Here is an 18,430-nt window from a genome sequence, read left to right on the forward strand (position 1 = left end):
ACAGCAGTAAGAAAGAGAGGACTTGGGGGGAAAGCAGGTCGGGGTGTGGGGGTCCTCTTTTTCTCTTCCCCTCCCACCCTCCCCCCCCAAAAAATGTAGCTCACTCATCTAGGAGGCAGATGGTCACAGTGGTCATACTCCCCACTTTGTAACTGGCACTTGTTTTTGGCATTTGTTTTTGGCATGCTAATGATTTATTTTTCCCAAAAATAGCTTAACAGACAGGGCCAACTATATTTTTGGATTGTACAGCATGTAGAGCACTTAGTTGCACAAGGCAGTTGGTTTATAATGCACTATGCCCCTTCTTCATAACTGAAGAATCTTCTTTCTGATACCTCAATTATATTGGAGAGGTCTATCTTTAAAAACAATCCATTACATTAGCATGCAAATACACTGGGGCTCCCCCCAGATAGCTTTACACACAGACACAATTACATTTTTGCTTTGCAGGATGTGTGGACCAGTTAGCTATAGAGAAATAGGTCACTTGGTCTTCAGATTTCAAGACCTTACTGCATCAAGTGATTTTGAGACACTTAAGGGTATACTGGTAGGTAAAATTATAGGAGGAGATTGTGCTAGCTCTCAGAAGATATTCACATTCTGCAGAATGAGACATTTTGTAGTTCTGTTGTTTCATTATCCCTCAGAGTCTGGATCACTCTGTCAGTCTGGGTGAACACTGCACATGGGGCTCAGCCAGGTGGGAAACATCCTAGAATCAGTGGGATTAGTAGTGTGCTTTAGATTCAGGTACTAGTTCAGATGTACATGTTATTAGCAACTACCCACTTATTGGTTAATTGTTTTGATGTCAACAACTACACTGATAGACATAAAGTAGAAGTTTTCATATTGAATATAAAAATATCTAAACTACTCTCTCAGGAGAGCAGATAAACAATAGAGGAGACGTTTTCATACATGGTATTCATGACAAGATTTGTCCTTAAAGTATTCTGAGTCAATCTGTAGCTCTGTTAAAAACATGGTGCTAAATCTAGAGATCTAAATCTAGGGTGACATTTTGCATATTTTTTTTCCTTGCAACTAGAAAGACTATAAATGAAAAAACAGAGAAAATAGTAACTCTACTGTGCTGTCTGTAGTATGTTTGACAGAATGGTCATCACTAAAACCTTGGTCAGGGGTATAGTTACTTCAAAGCTTTGTTCATTTCAGTATGGTGATAAAACACATTTTAGTGGGTATTAACAGGTGGTTTCTGAAATACTGGGGACTCGGTTTAGTTTTGGGGTTTAGTTAGTATATTTTTTAAGTGAGGAATGCTCCATTCATCTGTCCACTTATTTATTTTTTTAGTACTCTCTCATATGTTACATGGGGAGAAGAGAGGAGATGAGAAATAACAATGCCAGCAGGAAATGAATGAAAATTATAGATTTGAAGCTACCCTAAAAGAAAGGTGCTTGCTCTAGCATATATTGTAGGTTTGGAGACTGATTGTATGTTCTTTTCACACCAACGAAGAAAATCACACTTGTTCTTGATGCCTAATAATGATACCACACGGTAAGCACAGTCTGAAATCAAGCAGATAAAAAAGATAGGTTTCTTGCTGTCCAATGAAACTGATGTGATTTATACACATTTTGGAAACATCTTTAAGAATGGATTCAAATTGTGAAATTATTTTAGAATACTTCAGAATCTACATAATAAATATTTCCGTAGCCTCAGCCAACACTGGGACATGGTTTACACTGTTCTTGTTGAAAGTTTGGCTACTTGTAAACTACAATCTCAAATGTGTGAGGATTTTTATATTATTAATAATAAAAAAAAAATGGCCTTACAGTCCGTGAAGAGGGGACACAATAGAAATGGTTTTAAGAAAGCTTTTGTGGTTTAGCTGTATTATTTCATGATAATGCATGTGAACTAGATGTATGTATATACAATACATATGTACTACACATACATAGCTATTATAGGAGTTACTGCTCCTAGGTGAGGGAAAGAGGGGAGAGAGCAGGTAGAGGCTTAGTTATGCCAATACTGGACATAGGTACTGTCATTGCTGGCATGTTACCTTCTCCTGGGCCAAGAAAAGAAGTCCTCCTATAGGCTTTTGATCAGAATGAAAAAAAAAAACCATCAAAACCCCTGGTGTTTTCATTTTCCTCTCAGGTGATACGTCAAAATTACTGTGATTGTAGTTGTTTGGTAAAGAGGTAACTAAGCTAGTTCAATAATTTACAGATTAATTATTTACTTAATGGATTTGCAACTTCTGTTTTCTAATCAAAAGTTAAATGCTTGCACAACACTAAAACTGTAATTTCTATTCATGTAGAAGTATGGAAAATATGATTTTTTAAAAATAAACTTATGCAAAAAATAAAATTGGTTTGTTAGTTTTAGCAAAACCCTGCAAAACTAGAAATTATGTCTTACATCATTCTGTTTTTTTCTGGAATGTGCCTCAGACTAACATGCAAGTTAAATTATACAGGATTTTAAAAGTTTTACAGGAAAGGTTGTCCAATGGATTTTGTCATGTCTGTATGTGAGAAAATTAGCAGGAGTTAATTAAAAACTGGAAGTTCTGTAATGTTTCAAATCCTATTTGGTGACTGTTTTTGTTCTGTTATCAGCAATGACTTTGCTTTAGTCAGGAGAAAAGGTTAGCCTAGGATATAGCTTGTTGCTGAGTTTATCACAAATACATTTCTCCCCCATATCTCTGAACATGTGTTATAAATTTTCCTCCTTGGATTTCACATGAGATCCCTTCTGCTTCTTACTCAGGATGTGCGTTTTATCTCTTATCTTTCCTGCAAAACACGGTATCGGTCCTCTGTGAATACAAACCCTTGAAGAGATTGGAACAACAGATAGGAGACCACATATATCATGGACTATGATGTATACACATTAGTCAAAATGTAAGTGATTTCATCATAATTTGAAATAACTTTAATTAAACAAACTCTTGCACTTTCACTGATTATAATCTTAAACCAATCCAAAGCAGTGGCATCTACATCCTGGGAAATTATTGGGAAAGATTACTATTTAATCACCATATAAATAAGATGCTCTCAGACATCATCCACCTTATTTACATATTGGTGAGCAAATGTGGATAAGAAACTGTATTCAGATTGACTAGGGACAGTAATTTTGGTGGAATTCAATTAACTTATGTTTTTGGTTGAAAATGTATCTCTGTTTATGAATAGCATTGCATCCTTTAACGTTTTACTGGTAGGACAGGACTAACAGCATGACAACTTGATGATCTGATTAACATAATCTATTGCACTAACTCAAATTTACTTGCAATTTGGAGGAGACAAAATTTCTTATTTATTAAGGAATAGGTGCAGGCTTACTTCTTTGTTTCAAATTCTGGTGTCTCAGGTCTTGATGTCTCTTCCCAGAGACATTAAAAGTGATATGAATATATCATATCCAAGATTAGTTAGAAAAACGCCAATCTCTTGTAGGTGTCTTGAGGATGGCAGATGGTCATGTCTTTGTATCAATGAAACAAATGAACATGCTGTGTATTTTTAGTGATGTAAACTGAAAAAAGCATATCCCGGTTCTAAGGGAAAATGTGAACTTGAAGGATAGTTAGGTTGTGGTATTGGGAAATACATTTTTAATTAAAACTTTATTTTATATAGAAATCTTGTCATAAGTTATTTCTGGAAAAAAATCCAAGAGATATCTATATGAATATAATTCTGGAGCCAAGCATAAGATATTCTTTCATACCTCCCACAGCAGAAAGGCAGTGTCTCCGTGAATGTGCACATATCTCTGCTCCTCACATTAGTTGCATATAAATGTATTGATCTATACAGATGTAGCTGTATCAATGCCTGATGCAGCTGTCTCTCATGGGCTGGACCAGTAAAAGGGCAGTAGATTCCTGAGGCCTGGTCTACGAATTGAGACCAACTCTGGAGCTTTGTTGTTTACTGATTGTTATGATGCTGTTTAATTTCCTGGTGCCCAACACACTCATTAATTCTCTCTGTGCAGTCTTTCCCCGTGTTGTGAGAAGCAGTGTGGCTCTACAGCCCAGCATGTGCCCCTTTCTCCAGAAATCCACATCCATGTTGCCTATTTTCAGCCCCCTAAAGCAGAAAGTCTCAGATTAACTCCCTTCCCTTTCTTGGGGAAGGATTTTTCCCCCACACTACTATGTAGCCTCCTTTTGCTACTTCATGTTCTTAAGCGATTGTCTTGCACATTGACGAGCCTCTGGATGGGAACAATTGCCCTCAGCTTTCAAGGTCTATCATCCAGAAGCAGCACTTTCCAAATCATAACATGCTGGAAGAGTGAGACAAGTATTAAGACATAGCAAGAAACTGACATTTATTTCAGAGCCTTTCAGCTGTGGATAAGAATAAACTTGTTTGTTACTCACTGACTAGGATGTGGTCATATCTGTTCAGAGAAGCAGATACCATGTTGTTTCAGCTGCAATACAGAATTTTTTTCTGCAATACAGAATTCTAGACTTTTTTTTTAATTCTTGCCATATAATGTGTCTATGCATAGCATAAAAGTTATTGCACTTGCTTACTAAAATGTAATTAAATTCGAGTTAATAAGAGGCAAATAAGAATGTAGGGTCAAAATATGTTCTTTGTTTGCATCTGTGTAATTTGCAGCAGGATTTTACCCATCATTTTAAATTCAACTAAATGAAAAGAATATGGTAGGCTGTACTTAAAGCAAAATCAATGCAGGCAAAACCAAGAATATTAGCAATGGTTCATCTAAAGGATCAAAAGAGTGGATCTGTAGTATACACAGCACAACATTGCAGCTGGTTTGTCTTTAAATGTTTATCTACCTCTTGGGCTCTGAATACAAATAATTATTGTGAGAAATAACTTCCATAGGAACTGCTTTTCTTTTGCTCAGGAAAAAAAATTAGAACAGTTGGGTGTAAACTTCAGAGAAAGGTCATAGGTTAATGGAGTTTGTAAATAGAACAGTAAGGGAATCTACACTTTAATTACTATAATGTAAATTACCTTAGAGAGCCCAAATTAGTGATCACTTAGCCTAGCCACTCCACCTTCCCAGTAGGTTCTGCTCACTTAGGGGGCTTAGCCCAAATTCCCTAAATTCCATCCAGACTGCTGAGATTGTGAACAATTTGCATAGTTGCAGCTTCTTCTCCAGGAACTTTGGAATGCTTTTTTTCTTCCAAAGCCCTTTCTGCCAGTTCAGTGCAATTAAAGTATCATTAGTTACTAACTTTTGTTTTAAATAACATATATAACATGTATAAAGAAAATGTCAAAATCAACTGCATTGACTCATCCTCACGAGAAATGCTGACATACAGATGAGAAAAACATCAGGACAGGTTGGGTATGGTTTTGCAGATCACATTCCTGAGCTGTAATTTTTCCATGGATTCTCTTTGCTTTTAATGACAGGCCTGAGTACAAATATTGAATGAATTCAAATAAATGTATTTAACAAGTTGTACACCAGAAACAACTTAAATACATTCCAAGTTCTCAATTGAATGATAAGATAGAAGTCAAAACACCCATTTTGAAAAATCACTTTGAAGATCAACATAAAAATGTTGTGTTCCCACCATCATGGCTGGAAATTGTGTGGCTGAATAGATGCAATGTGACAAGAGCTGGGTTAAAGGAAGAAGCTTTCTTTTATGTTTGCACTTACTAGGTTTTTCTCATAATTTTAAGAAGTCCCTGTATTTCAAACTTACCAAGCAGTTTTTTCCTGAACAAGTCTTAAATTACATGAGTAAATGCAAAAGAAAAAAAAAATTTGACAAGAGGCTCCCATTTCAGGATTGAGCATTTCAGGGGAGGATTGGTGCCTCTTTATTACCATTTTAAGTGGGGATTAATCTTTGTTAAGAGGTAACTGTGAAGTGATTTATGGTTTATGGGTGCTTGTGTTGAGAAGAAAACAATATTTGTGTTTGTAATTAAGATGTCTTTAAAGTTTTGGTGGCCCAGCTCTGTAATCCTGATGCCTGGTTTGATTTTTCCTGTGAGTGGTGCAAAAGGGGCTGCAGAGAAACACTCCAACAATGCCTCTGCATAGAAGACAAAAAGAAAGAATGAATTTATGGAAGTATAACCTTTTTGCTTTGAACTTCACAAAATGTACTGATTAATGAAAAATAATGATTAATTTCCAGTTAAATAAAAGCATTCCCACTCCAGTTAGAACATTTTAGAGGCAGAGAACATTTGGCAAAGGGAAATATTCAAATAATAACAATAATAAAAAAGCTGTAATATATCTATGAAAGTAATTGCCTTTCTTTTAAAATATTAGAATAACACTTTGAAGATGTGGATTTGATTCTTGACATTTTCTGTGACACTGCCTATGAGACCAATGTCAGTGCTTATGTCCTCCATCTAAAAAACAAAACAAAATAGTATATATAGATTACAAGATCTCCAGGACAAGAGACTTGGACTATATTTTACAGTGCCTACAGTTTCATTGGAAATCATATATTGTAAGTTTTGCTGAAAATATATTTAATGATAAATAAAATAATACAATGAGAAAAAATAATAAGAACAACAAAAAAATTACCTTTGATATTAAAAATTTTAGGTAAGGGTGTTATTTTAAAATTCTAGCCCCACTGGTGTAGAAGAATAGTTCTTAAGTAAGTTAGTTCTGTTCGTAAAACACCTGCAACAGAATCTTACGTACAACTCCCAAGGAGTTGTACGTAAAAAACACAAATTGTCCTCTCCCAAGCGTCCAGGTAGGATCTTATGACTTGGCCAGGAAGAGCATCCTTCCAGGAGAGGGAGCTGCTCAGCCTAGGGACTCCAGGCTTGACTGCTCCAATTTGATTCTGCTTTGGGGATGGGAATTGCAACATGTTCTAAATTTACCTGTGCACAGCAAGCCTGAAGCTGCTTGGTTGCTGCTTTATCCATGACCACTACATTGCAGCCTCTCAGGAGCAAAGACGACACAGTAGGTTCTAAATGGAGGTTGTGAAACAGCCAGGAAAGCCTGGGAAAGCAGTGCAGAGGAGACAGATCCTTGGAGTGTCTGGGAAGGATCTCCAATACTCCTATATCTGTCACTTCCCTGGGACATACCAATGTGAGGCTGCTGGGGATAAAGAGGGATTAACAGATTTAGTAAAAATCAAGCAGGAGATTCCAGGGCTAAGAGAGATCTCCAGAACACAACCAATAATTTATTCAATAGAATTTTTCTCTTCTATAATAAAAGCACATTTATTAAAGTAATGAAACAGTAGTTGATTTATTTTAAGCACAGAACAAAAGAGTCTGAGTTATGCAACACATTTGCTGTTTATTATTGTACTTCTGGTACATGTGGTCTGTCATAGACAAGAAATAGTGTCTTTGCATGGACCAGGACTAAAACATACAATATTGAGCTGAGCTGTGCTGATCTGGTCAGCTTCCAACCAGGAAAATGGAACATGAGCTGTTGTAGTAGTTTTACTTAATTAGTGCTGCCTTTTACTTTTTGTGACCATACTGATGCTGCTTTCTGTTAAGATAGGATCATAATTACCAGTTTCTAAGGTAGAACATGAGCATTTAGCCTGATTCTTTGAAACTTCTCTAAGGAATAATATTCCCCCTCAGCAGGCACGTGTTGTTGGTCCTACTGAATCTGACATATGGGGTTGTCATTCTTGTGCTTAGCTAGCATTGATCTTTTCTGCATTGTTAATGAGGACTGTGTATTCTACTCACAGTCCTGTCTTCTCTCCATAACTGAATCTGTGAAGTCCTTATCTCATACAAATATACAAGGGTTGTATTTAGTATTCTATTTTTCATCACCAGAATTGAGAAGAGCTTGTTACTGCACTTTGCATGGCCAAGCTCTGTTACTGTGTGCTGCTCCCACTCAGATCAAACGTAAAGATACGTGTGCTGTTGACCTCATTTAAAAGCCCTCAAGAGGGAAAGTCCGAAAAAGTTGATACAGTTTGACATGGTTATTCATTATGCATTGGAAGTGCACTGCTTTATTTTCATTAATTTTACATAGAAATGAGATACAGCACAACATGCTTTTCACATTTTTGGGAGCTTCACAAAGCTTATGTTGTTATGGAGTGAGTTCTCTTCACAGAACCACTTATAGACAGGCAAATCCAAAAGCATTCTGCATTCCCCAGCTCATCAACCCATGTTTAAAGAGGATTGGGTTGTCCTTGTGTTAAATGCTGGCATTCTGTTACTTCTGCATGATATTTTTCCTGGTTCTGTAGAATGACTGGCACTGATGAAAAATATTCAGGTGTGATAAAAATAGAAAATATGCCCTTGGTATACCACTGAAAATTGTAACTAATCACCATGATGTAAATGTTGGAATATGAGAACCAAGATACAGAAGTTTAGTTGTAGTTGTGCTGAACTATCAGTATCATTCACAAAATACTGCAGCTCAAATACAGCCTGATTGTTGAGTTTCTAAATAGAACTAAGGATTGCTACACTGCACCTTTTTCATTAAAACCAGGTTTCTTTCTTTTTATTTTTCTGACAGAAGGAGATGTAAGTGAAAGGTCAGCATATCATCATGTCAAATTTATGATGGTTTTTTATGATCATATAATATAGTAGAACATCATTCCTTCATGAAATGTATGCTGCTTTTTTAAAGGCATGCAACTAAATTCAGAAAAATATTGGGAACTGTTCAGACGAAAGTGGTGATTTATATACTGGTGAGAACATGAATATAATTTTTTTTTCTAACTTCTTCTAGAGCAGAATAATAAAGAAACATTACTTTGTCTTACGAAGATTATCAGTATTAAAGGTATTTTAAATACTTGCATTCAAGCTCAAACTTATTCCCAGTGACCTTAGTTGCAATGCTCTATGCATTGAATGATCCCAAAGGACTGCAAAGGTCTGCAAATGATGTGCAGTCCCTTTCTGTTCTGTTTCCATTCCTCTGTGCAGCTTCCAAACTTCCTTACTTTAACCCCCTTATTCAAAACCCTGCAAATGCCATTATGAATCAAATTCTGTTGTTTTTCAACTTTCAGAATGACTGATTTTTCTTTATAGCATACATTATATTAGCTACAATCCTAGCAGTCCTAGAAAAAATTACTTCTTCTGGCCCTGAAACCTTAGCTAAGATCTAGTGGTTTGGCCACAAAATTAGGAATCAGAAACTTTTTTGTAAATCCGTAACAATTGCCACTTGTTTCATCCAAAGTAAGCAACTCCTTAAAGCTGCTTGTGGTGTCAATTCTTTTTAGGTAGCATGGTGATAATACCTCTTGCCTCTTAGAAGTGTAATGGAAATTATTTGAAGTCTGTGATCCTGAATGACCTAGAGGTACTAAATGTTGTCATCTAAGTATAACTAGTCCTGATTATGGAGTATTTGGTTGTTTACAATATCCTTTTCAGAGGGCTTATGCATGCGTTAACATAAAATTAAATATAGGTAATAATTTCTGTACTGTAGTTACTAAAGATACACATCCAGCCCTCACTTAACCCTCTGTGATCCTATTGATTGTTTTGAGATTTACTTTGAGCTTAAAATAGGGTCAGGTTGGACCCAAAATATTCACTTCTAAGGCAATTTAGATTGTGACATCAATGGAGATTTTGCTCCACACCTCTGCCTTACAATACCTCACATTAATTCTGTGCTAGGAAAAATCGAGTATGTGGAACTTAAGTGGAATGCAGGGAGTATGTTTTGCATAGCAGTTGTTCCCAATATGGAATAAACAAAGCACAGCAGAAAAAGAGAAATTATTACTGGCACTTCACATACTTGCTCAGATGAATAAGGGGGTTTGGCAAGATGAATATTCCTTATATGGATGTATATTAAAAAGAGGAAGTAAAGCTCTTGCTCAGTTGAGGACAGTAGCTCGTGGTTTTCATATTGCATCGGGTCAGAACATCATTTCCCGTGTAAGTGTTGTGCTAAAAGACAAAAGAAAATGCAGCAGTAGGTTTTTCTCTGTTCCAGCCACCCGGCCATCCAGAGTCCCAAGTGGTGATAGAAGCTGTTCCTTTTCCTTCGTACTTAATCCAGTCCTGAGCTGGATTAGCAATTGCATGTTCTTTTGTCAAAGTGCAAGCTTAGCCTGGATAGCCATGGGAATCCTGCCCTAAGTACCCACACTTGACATACAGACCACTGCCCGTCTGTTGGTGTGGCACTGTGCCCACTTCCCCAGCTCACGGGCCATTCCAGTGAGGCATAACTGCCCGCTGATTGCGAGGTTCCATGGGCAGCTGGCAGCACCGCTGCCTGCTCTGCACTGAGTATGGCTTGCTAACACAGAAACCTGTGTTACAGGTGGATTTAGTGTTGCACCACTTAGAGTTGTATAGGCAAAACCCTAGTCTGATTGAAGTTGAGTCAGCCTTACCATGACCTGACTAGAAACAGATCTGAAAAACTGTTGCTCTGCCCTGGAGGACAGACAGGGAAGAAAAGGGGGTCTGCCAGTGGATACTGAGTCAAACACTTTGTTGTATAAGTGCATCAAAGATGACATAGAAGTTCTGCACATAAGCAGCAATTCATGACAACTGATGAAGCAAGGAAGAGCTCTGGCTTACCATGGTGATTCCAGGGGAGTTCAGGGCATGTTTTACTTAGTGTTTTGCACAATATTTGAGTCATATGTTGATTCATCTCCCTAAAAATAAAAGTGTCTGACTTCTTAACCTGCTAACACTCAGTTGCTTTATGCCTTTGCAAAGATCTCTCATCCCAATCCACATATATGCATCCATGCTGACAGAAGATTCTTCTGCATTTGAAGGCATTCATAGTTTGAAAGTTTTCATACCTTCCCTATACCTGCTTCTCTCAAAACTTAGCAGTAATGAGGTTCTGATTATAAAAGAACTGACATGAAGAATTAAGAAACTGTGAAGGGTAGATTTTTACCCTTTCTTTTTAAAAGGCATGCGAAATATTTTAGATCCTTGGAAATGTTTTGTTTTAGTTTTTGTTTTTAATTTGGTTTTGTTCTTGTTTTGTGTGAGTAACAAGGAATTCCTTTTCACTCTAAGAAAGATAAATGTTAGAATCCTTTTAGAAATTAAATACCAATTCTAATTAATTCCAGTAGAAATAATTCCATGTTGTTTATACCAGTTCATACTTTTATATGACAGAGTAAGTAACACATGGAGAAAATTTGGCCTTGTGTGTTGCATGGTGAAAGGCACTAGTGGGAAGTGAAATGGGCTGAAAGTCAACTAGGGGTCTTTTATTGCCTCTGCTGTTGAACTACTTTATGACCCTTAGAAAGCCACTCAACTTCTCTGTGCCTTGGTTTTCTTTTGGTATTAATTAACTAAATTGTAAATGATTTGTCAACAAATCATTTGTTCTACACTGATCTTGGCTTGGCCTTGAAGTGCTAATGGATCAAAAGTAATAATGTTGAGGACTTCATAACCAATCCATTTAGCCAAAGGTATTCTTAATACTTTTTGGGAAAGTACTCATTTACTTGCATAAAGACAGGGTTCTGCAATAAAGAGAAAACATCACAGCACATATTCTTCATTGTCATTCATCTATTTATCCTTTTAATCTTACATAATCTTATATAAAAAGCACAGTATTTTAGATCCTCTAAAACAAAAAGCATAGGAAAAAGAAAAAGAGGGTTTTTTCTGGCCATTATAGGTTTTACAGTTTTCTTCATGCCTCAAAATGAAAATTAGTTCTTTTAGCTAGTATACGTGTCTGTGTATGTATGTGTTTTAATGAGCGCACAATAAACAAATACAGTGTATTAACAAGAAATGTTTAATGTATCCTTGTAATTAGATATTTGCTTTTCATGGATTCACTGTTCTGTACATGACTCTTCTGGAAATAACCAGTGTTATCTGGAAGCCTTAAAACAGACATCCCCTTTGGTGAGAGGAGCAAATGCAGCTCCAGCTCATGCAATAAATGTAGGTCAGTTCCTGCAGAAGGAAATCTGTACTTGCACTGCAGTGCGCCTGCACAGGGCCAGCTCCCACGAACACTGTGTGTTGCTTCTTAGACTCCTCTTCAGTTAATTATGCATCTTTTCCCTTGGCTGCAGGATGTTTCTGAGCTGCCTATGGAGTATTGTTCTTCATTCTACGTTCAGGTGCTTGAAAAAAGCATTTCTGCTTTTGGAAATTTAGGATTTTACAAATTAGAACACATATAATGTTGTATTGTTTTCTCCTCCCCCACCCTGAATGTCTCCCTAGTATTTTTATTTTTTTTAATAACAGATGTGTTTTGAAGCTCTCTGAAATTAACACAAATAGAAAATTAATTATAAGGATAGTGCAAAAGCTTTTCATATCACTGCTCAGATATAAAAAGGTTTAAGGATGAACGTGATAAAATTCATGTAACTTTTCATACAACATTCTTGAAGGGGGTAGATGTCTTGCAAAGAATTTTAGAAAAGTCAATCTTTGCTTTAACATAAAGAATTTAGTAGATCTATATTATATTATTTTAGGTTTTAGTTCATTGGAAGTTCTAAGGATTGCTTATTCCTTGATCTCTAATCCCAGTTCAAACTCTGTAAAATTTCCCACTTACTCTTACTCTTCATTTCTTTCAAATGTTATTGAGAAGCTTCTTCAAGTTTCCATCCAGTGGGTACAAGCAGTGTATACCCTGTCTCTCATTCTCCCATGTGTGAGCACAGTTTAACAATAGCCCTGACAGTGTTTGTCCCTGAAAGGAGAGGCCTAGTTGAGAGTATGGTGGAACAGGTATTTCATATTTCCCTCTACGGCTGTCCCAGAAAAAGGTGATTATTGGATCAAAATATTTGTGTATGTGCATGTATACATCCACACGCGCTTTTAAAAAAACATACACGTATATTTATGTAGAAGAATTACTCTTGAAAGGTTCCTGGTTTAAATATGAACATTTTAAGAAAAATGAAAAGTGTATTCACTGAAGAGGAAGACAGAAACAAATTTTTCATTCTGCATCACAACCAAATACAGTCTGCACAAATTGCTAAATATGTTGATGGGAGAGGGAGGGAGTAAACCTCCCGACACTGTGCACTTTTGGAAAAAAGTGAGCTTACTTAGCATAATTAGAGAAACACTGCAGCATTCTCTGACTTCCATACTTGAGGGAGAATCAAATTAACCATTTACATAAAATTACAGAGTACACTTGAATTAGAGTGCTTCAAATCCATTGTTATGCAATTTGTGGAACTATTGCAGTACCCCAAATGCTGCTACTGTCTCAGAATTAGAGATGTGGGCAGTGTCCAACAGTCTCACAGTCTCCTGTGAGAAAGGGCAGTTGTTGAGGAGATAGGATGACTTTTTGAGTACCTCAGGGGTCCATACTTTAGTTAGGACCCTGTGTCAGAATCAATACACTGTATTGAGATATTATTCCTAGGTACTATCTGATGGAGAAAATCTGCTCTGATAATGTATTTGCTAAAGATGCTTTACAGATAATAGTCAGTGTTTTACAGTGTGTGTATGTGTGTGTGTGTGTGTGTGTATCAAAATGTTTGTTGCTAGGGGGTCACAACTTTTTCATGTTATTAAGATGCCAGAACTTTGCAATACACTGAGCATTCTGTGTAGCTGTAAGCACTTGTCCATTTTTTTACTTACATTTGTGAACTTAAAAATCCAGGCAATTCATGGAAGTGTGAAAGGGATATCTTGGAAAGCTAAATAAGTTAGATCAATCCCCTCTGATGGGCCCCCTTTTAAAAGCTTATACAAAAGAACTGTTTTGTTTGAGCGAATTGCTTACTACTTGGTGAAAATCATATATTAATGAGTCCCAGATCAATATTCTTGAGGCTGCAAAAGGAACAAAGATAACTTCAACCCAACATAAAAGATGGATCAGAAGCTGTATTTTAGCAAAAATGTCTCTTAAGTGCTGTTTTCTGACACTAGGAACTCCAATCAATGTGTCAGTATTTTGGAATTTGAAAGGAAATAGGGATCAGACCTGACAATCCAGAGCTGATATTTGATGCTCTGGTCTTTTTGATAAACTGACAGGCAGTAGAAATTGCACATGTCTGCAGGGAATCAGGAGAAAAAGAGAGACAGTTTTGTGGAAAGTCTGCTTATGATTCACAAAGACATGCATTTTATCAAAATGGATTGCTGCTCCAGTGTGTGTCAGTTTGCTTTCCTTTTTGAATGGAAGCTTTTGCAGATTGTAAACTGGTACGTTTTGTACACATCTACGATATATTCTGACTTCTGTAGGTTTACAATTTCATTTCAATTGCTCTCCTATTGCTGCAAATGAAGCAAGCTTGTTAAAAAAGGGTAATCAAAAAAGAATTAGAAACTTTGCCTCAAAAGCTTTTTTTTGGAAATGTATGTTCAAATTTAACAAAATTTTAAAAACTCTTCTTGTCAATAGTTTAAAATAACTGAAAAGAATTTTTCATGTTTCATCTTCTAATCCTTTGGATTTATGTAATTCTTTTCATCTGAGTCTCTTAAACCATGCTGCAAATACTCATCTTAAAATATCTTATTCACACAAATATCATTATACCCATACTCAGGCTGGTAGACTGAAAGACTGCAAGACTGGGTGACCAGCCTGATATCACATGTGACGCTGCTCTTGGCCGCACCCGAGCTCTGTGCTAGCTCTATGGTGCCACTCCAGCACGGGCAGTTGCCAGGAGTGGGGAACTGCAGGGGAAAGGCGATCCCACTGCAGAACCTTCAGAGCACCGAATCCTGCCGGGCTCTGCCAAATCAGGTGTCGTGGGTGATGGCAAAACGAAGGAGGAAACTCACTCGGCTGTACTTCCCAGGAACAGGTTTATTTGGGAGAGGGGACGAGCACAAGGGTCCGAGCTGGAAGAAATCAGGACCGAAGAGAGCACAGAGCACCTCTGTGCACTGAGTTTTATCTTAGGGGTGGGCACAGTCCAGGGTCCAATGGGAGCTCATGGAGGGAGGGGTAAGGGGAGGAGGTTACAATGTCAGGGACCAATGGGGATACAAAGAAGGCGGGAATACAACATAACAACCAATAGTGTTCTGAGGAAGGGATGATGTACATGGAAGGAGCTGGAAGGAGAGGTGGGGTTTACAGTGATGGATGGAGAGATGGGGGAGGGTAAAGGTGATTGACAGGGAACATTCAGGAAAACTGGGAGGGGTTTACGTAACAGACAAATGGAACCAACCAAAGCAGTAAATGGGGGAGAACCAGGAACATACCAAACAGATGAAACACTAACAATTTTATGAGAACTGAATAAGCATACTACAACACACATGGAAACTGGGAATTTATCTGCAAACAGAGCCCAAGACTCCTGACTTTCAGGAGTCCTGAGTTCAGGCCATCCTGAACACATTTTACCACTTATAAAATACCAGAACCAAATCCTGAATCCTGCATAAAAACAAGCTTAAATCTGCTTTGTGTGAGGGAACAAAGAAGTTGTCTTGTGGGACAGGTTTACTGAGCCACTAAGTGCAATGTTCTCTCTCTGGGATCAGCTAATACTTACGAATGCTTCACCCACTCTGTGGTGTTTTTTTGTGGTTAGTTCATGCCTGGAATACAGAGATTAACCCCCCTTTCTTAAATTCCCCACCCCATTAACTATTAAAACTCAATTTTGTTTTAGACATATAAAGAAGTTTTGTGCATTTAGGCAGTTGGAAGTTGAACTCCTTTGTTTTTGTAGAATATTTGACCTTTAAAACACCTCTCTTTATCGTTTATTTAAAATTCAAAAAGATGCTTGGCTCTCTTGTTTTTACAGCCTTTACAGAGACTACTAAAGTTACAACCTAAAAATTGTTTTTTGTCATTTTAGCTTTAGTATATAGCCTTAAAAGAGAATAAATACCACTAGTTTTCTTCCTTAGGAAAGTGTTACCTTGTTAGGTAAGAAACATTTTCAGAATTTAGTCACATGTGTCCCTGTGCTTCTAGAGACATTATTAATATCAAACAGAACTGTCAACTTTGAAAACCTGCTTTCATGAACTTGGAGATGGTGGCTAGACAGGCTAGAAAATTTTTCTTCATGGTTTTATTGGCCATTTCTGAAGTTAGAGTGCTGTGTCATCTTGAGACGACTGTGCAGCTGAGGAGGCAGAAGGCAGAATGGTAGGGGTGGAGCTGCAAGGAGCTGTTGTGGTGGAATATAGAGAGGACAGGGTCCTTAAAGGGCTGTAGTTTGTCGGAACTCATCCACCTAAATATGTTCAGTTTAACTAAATACTGATATAACTATGATCTGTGTATTTTCAAATATCAAAACTCCTTCTGATCTCTTCATCACTGAGAAAAGATGTTACTGCACCCCATTCCTTTAGTAGAAAGGGAAAAATAACCATCTTCTCTTAAATTACTTTACTATACCATAGGCAAAAGTGTCCAGTCCAGGCTGCTGCTGCTTTACCTTGGTTGTACACAGCAGTAGATAAAGTGAATCTTACCATATCAGCTCCTAGAAATTCAAGTCTGGCTTTATGTTCATGGATCCCCTACATAAATCAAGTGGAGTTGTGACTGAAATAGTTCTCTGCCAAGGCTAATACAGATATAAGATAATACTCTTATATCAGGCAGTAAGCAGGTTCATGCAGCTGGAAACCTTTTGCTTACTGGGCTCACTCTCTTTCAAGCATTGAAATCATGGCAAGCATAGTGCCATGTCTAACATGCTGATGTTAAGTTCCATACAGGCCACTTACATGGGAGAATCAATAAGAGAAAAGTGAGCTCTGAGTTATCAAGCAGGGAGGAGTGTCACCTGGTTTCTTACCACTATTACATTGCATACTGATGTTTCACTGAAGATAAAATCCACCTACGTTCATTGCGAGCAAGGGAAAACCCCACTACTGCTATTATTACTACTACTACTACTTAAATAAATGAAAGGTTGTTTGGCATGACGTCTTTTCCTCTTAATGTATATTTTCACCCTGGGGAATGGTTGCCTCTAATTGATTCATCTAGGGCAAAATACAACCGAGAATATATTAAACATGGTTGGTCCTATTCAAACTGGCAGCAAAGGTAAATTTTTCCCTTTTTATTGGAGGATAAAGAATTACTCACTTTCAGTTTTCTTTTACAGATAGATCTGTTCTAAAATGATCTGCTGTTTATGGCTGTTTGTGGAGGCTGGTGAGCTGATTAACATAGAATCCACAATTATCCCTCAGAGGGAAAGCTCCTAGAGGAGTGCCTTTGTTGTTGGGGTAACAACAAAAGGAGTTGACCCCCCCCACCCAGCATGCTTTGCAGCCCATGCAGATTTTATATTCTCCATGCAAATTCTATGTACCCCATTGGTCCTTCCCCTTTGCTCCACCCTGAACCCTCAGTTGACTAGTCCTGATGCTTGTAAATAAACCCCTGCTGCCTCTGACTATCTGGCATCTTTTATCCCTCACCCCTTCGTGGTAGCTGGAGTTCTCCACATCCCTGGACTGAGAATGAAGGCTCCCTGTGGAATACCACACGAGACTTCTGTCCCTCCTTCTGTGTTGCCTGGACATTGCTGGATGAGCTGCTATAGCCCTTTCCAGGGCTCAGAGCTGAGATCACATTCAGGAGGGCAGGGAGTGCCTGTACACCCAAGAGTGTCCATCCAAGGATGCTTTTCTGGGAAAGTCGCAGTACCTGGACCACCACCCAGGCCACGACAGCTATTTTTCCAAAGTGCTTTTAGCTGTGGTCATCCTCTGCCTTGTTCCAGTTTATTAAAAAAAACCAAACAAATCCTTAATGGATATGCAGAAATTTTGTCCCTTGTTATCCAAGCCTGAGTATTCTTCCTTCAATAATTTTCAAGTATTTTTTAGAACCCCTTTTTGATGATGATTTAACTCAGAGAATCTGCATTAGTTGATTAGATACTAAAATGTTTTTGCCTTCATTTTGGTCAATCTGACAAGTGAAAAATAGATGTCAGCCATGTGACAAAATGCTGAATATAAATTCTGTTAGCATTTGCTCCTGAGATAAACAGAAAAGGTGAGGGTTGGGGAGGAGCTGAAGAAAGAGCAGGGAGTTAGAGGAGACTGGAAAAGGAAGAATGATAGCTACTCTTGAAAACATCAAGCCTAAAGGAGAGTGCTAACTAAGTCAGTTGTTAGAAGCCAACAAGACTGTCAGCTCCCTCTCTGGCTGTAGATTTCATAAAAACACTTGCAGAAGTGTACCACAATTTCAAATTGGTAAGTAAATAAAAGCAATAAAGAGGCACATTTGTGGTGCCATGTTCAGGTACATTGTCAAATCAATCTGATTCTTGTATTAACTGCAAAGTGTACCAATACTTGACAGAAGATTACAGAAAAAAATTTAATCTAAAATTCCCTGCTAACTTCTGAGTGATTGCAGACTTCTGAGGTCTGCAGCACAT

General features: G+C 37.6%; 1 protein-coding gene and 1 long non-coding RNA gene across 18 annotated transcripts in view; one reads left to right on the top strand and one right to left on the bottom strand.

Annotated features, from left to right (window-relative positions):
* Positions 1-18,430, top strand: part of MAMLD1 (mastermind like domain containing 1) — a 256,179-nt gene that overhangs the window by 35,012 nt on the left and 202,737 nt on the right. The window lies entirely within an intron of this gene.
* On the bottom strand, positions 6,285-6,989 carry LOC111928499 (uncharacterized). Its single transcript, XR_002864133.2, has 2 exons — positions 6,906-6,989; positions 6,285-6,410 (listed from the first exon to the last, which is right to left on the bottom strand). It is a non-coding gene; the product is annotated as an uncharacterized LOC111928499 (long non-coding RNA).

Source organism: Cyanistes caeruleus, chromosome 14, assembly GCF_971803275.1.
Source record: "Cyanistes caeruleus chromosome 14, bCyaCae1.hap1.1, whole genome shotgun sequence".
NCBI classification, from domain to species: domain Eukaryota; kingdom Metazoa; phylum Chordata; class Aves; order Passeriformes; family Paridae; genus Cyanistes; species Cyanistes caeruleus.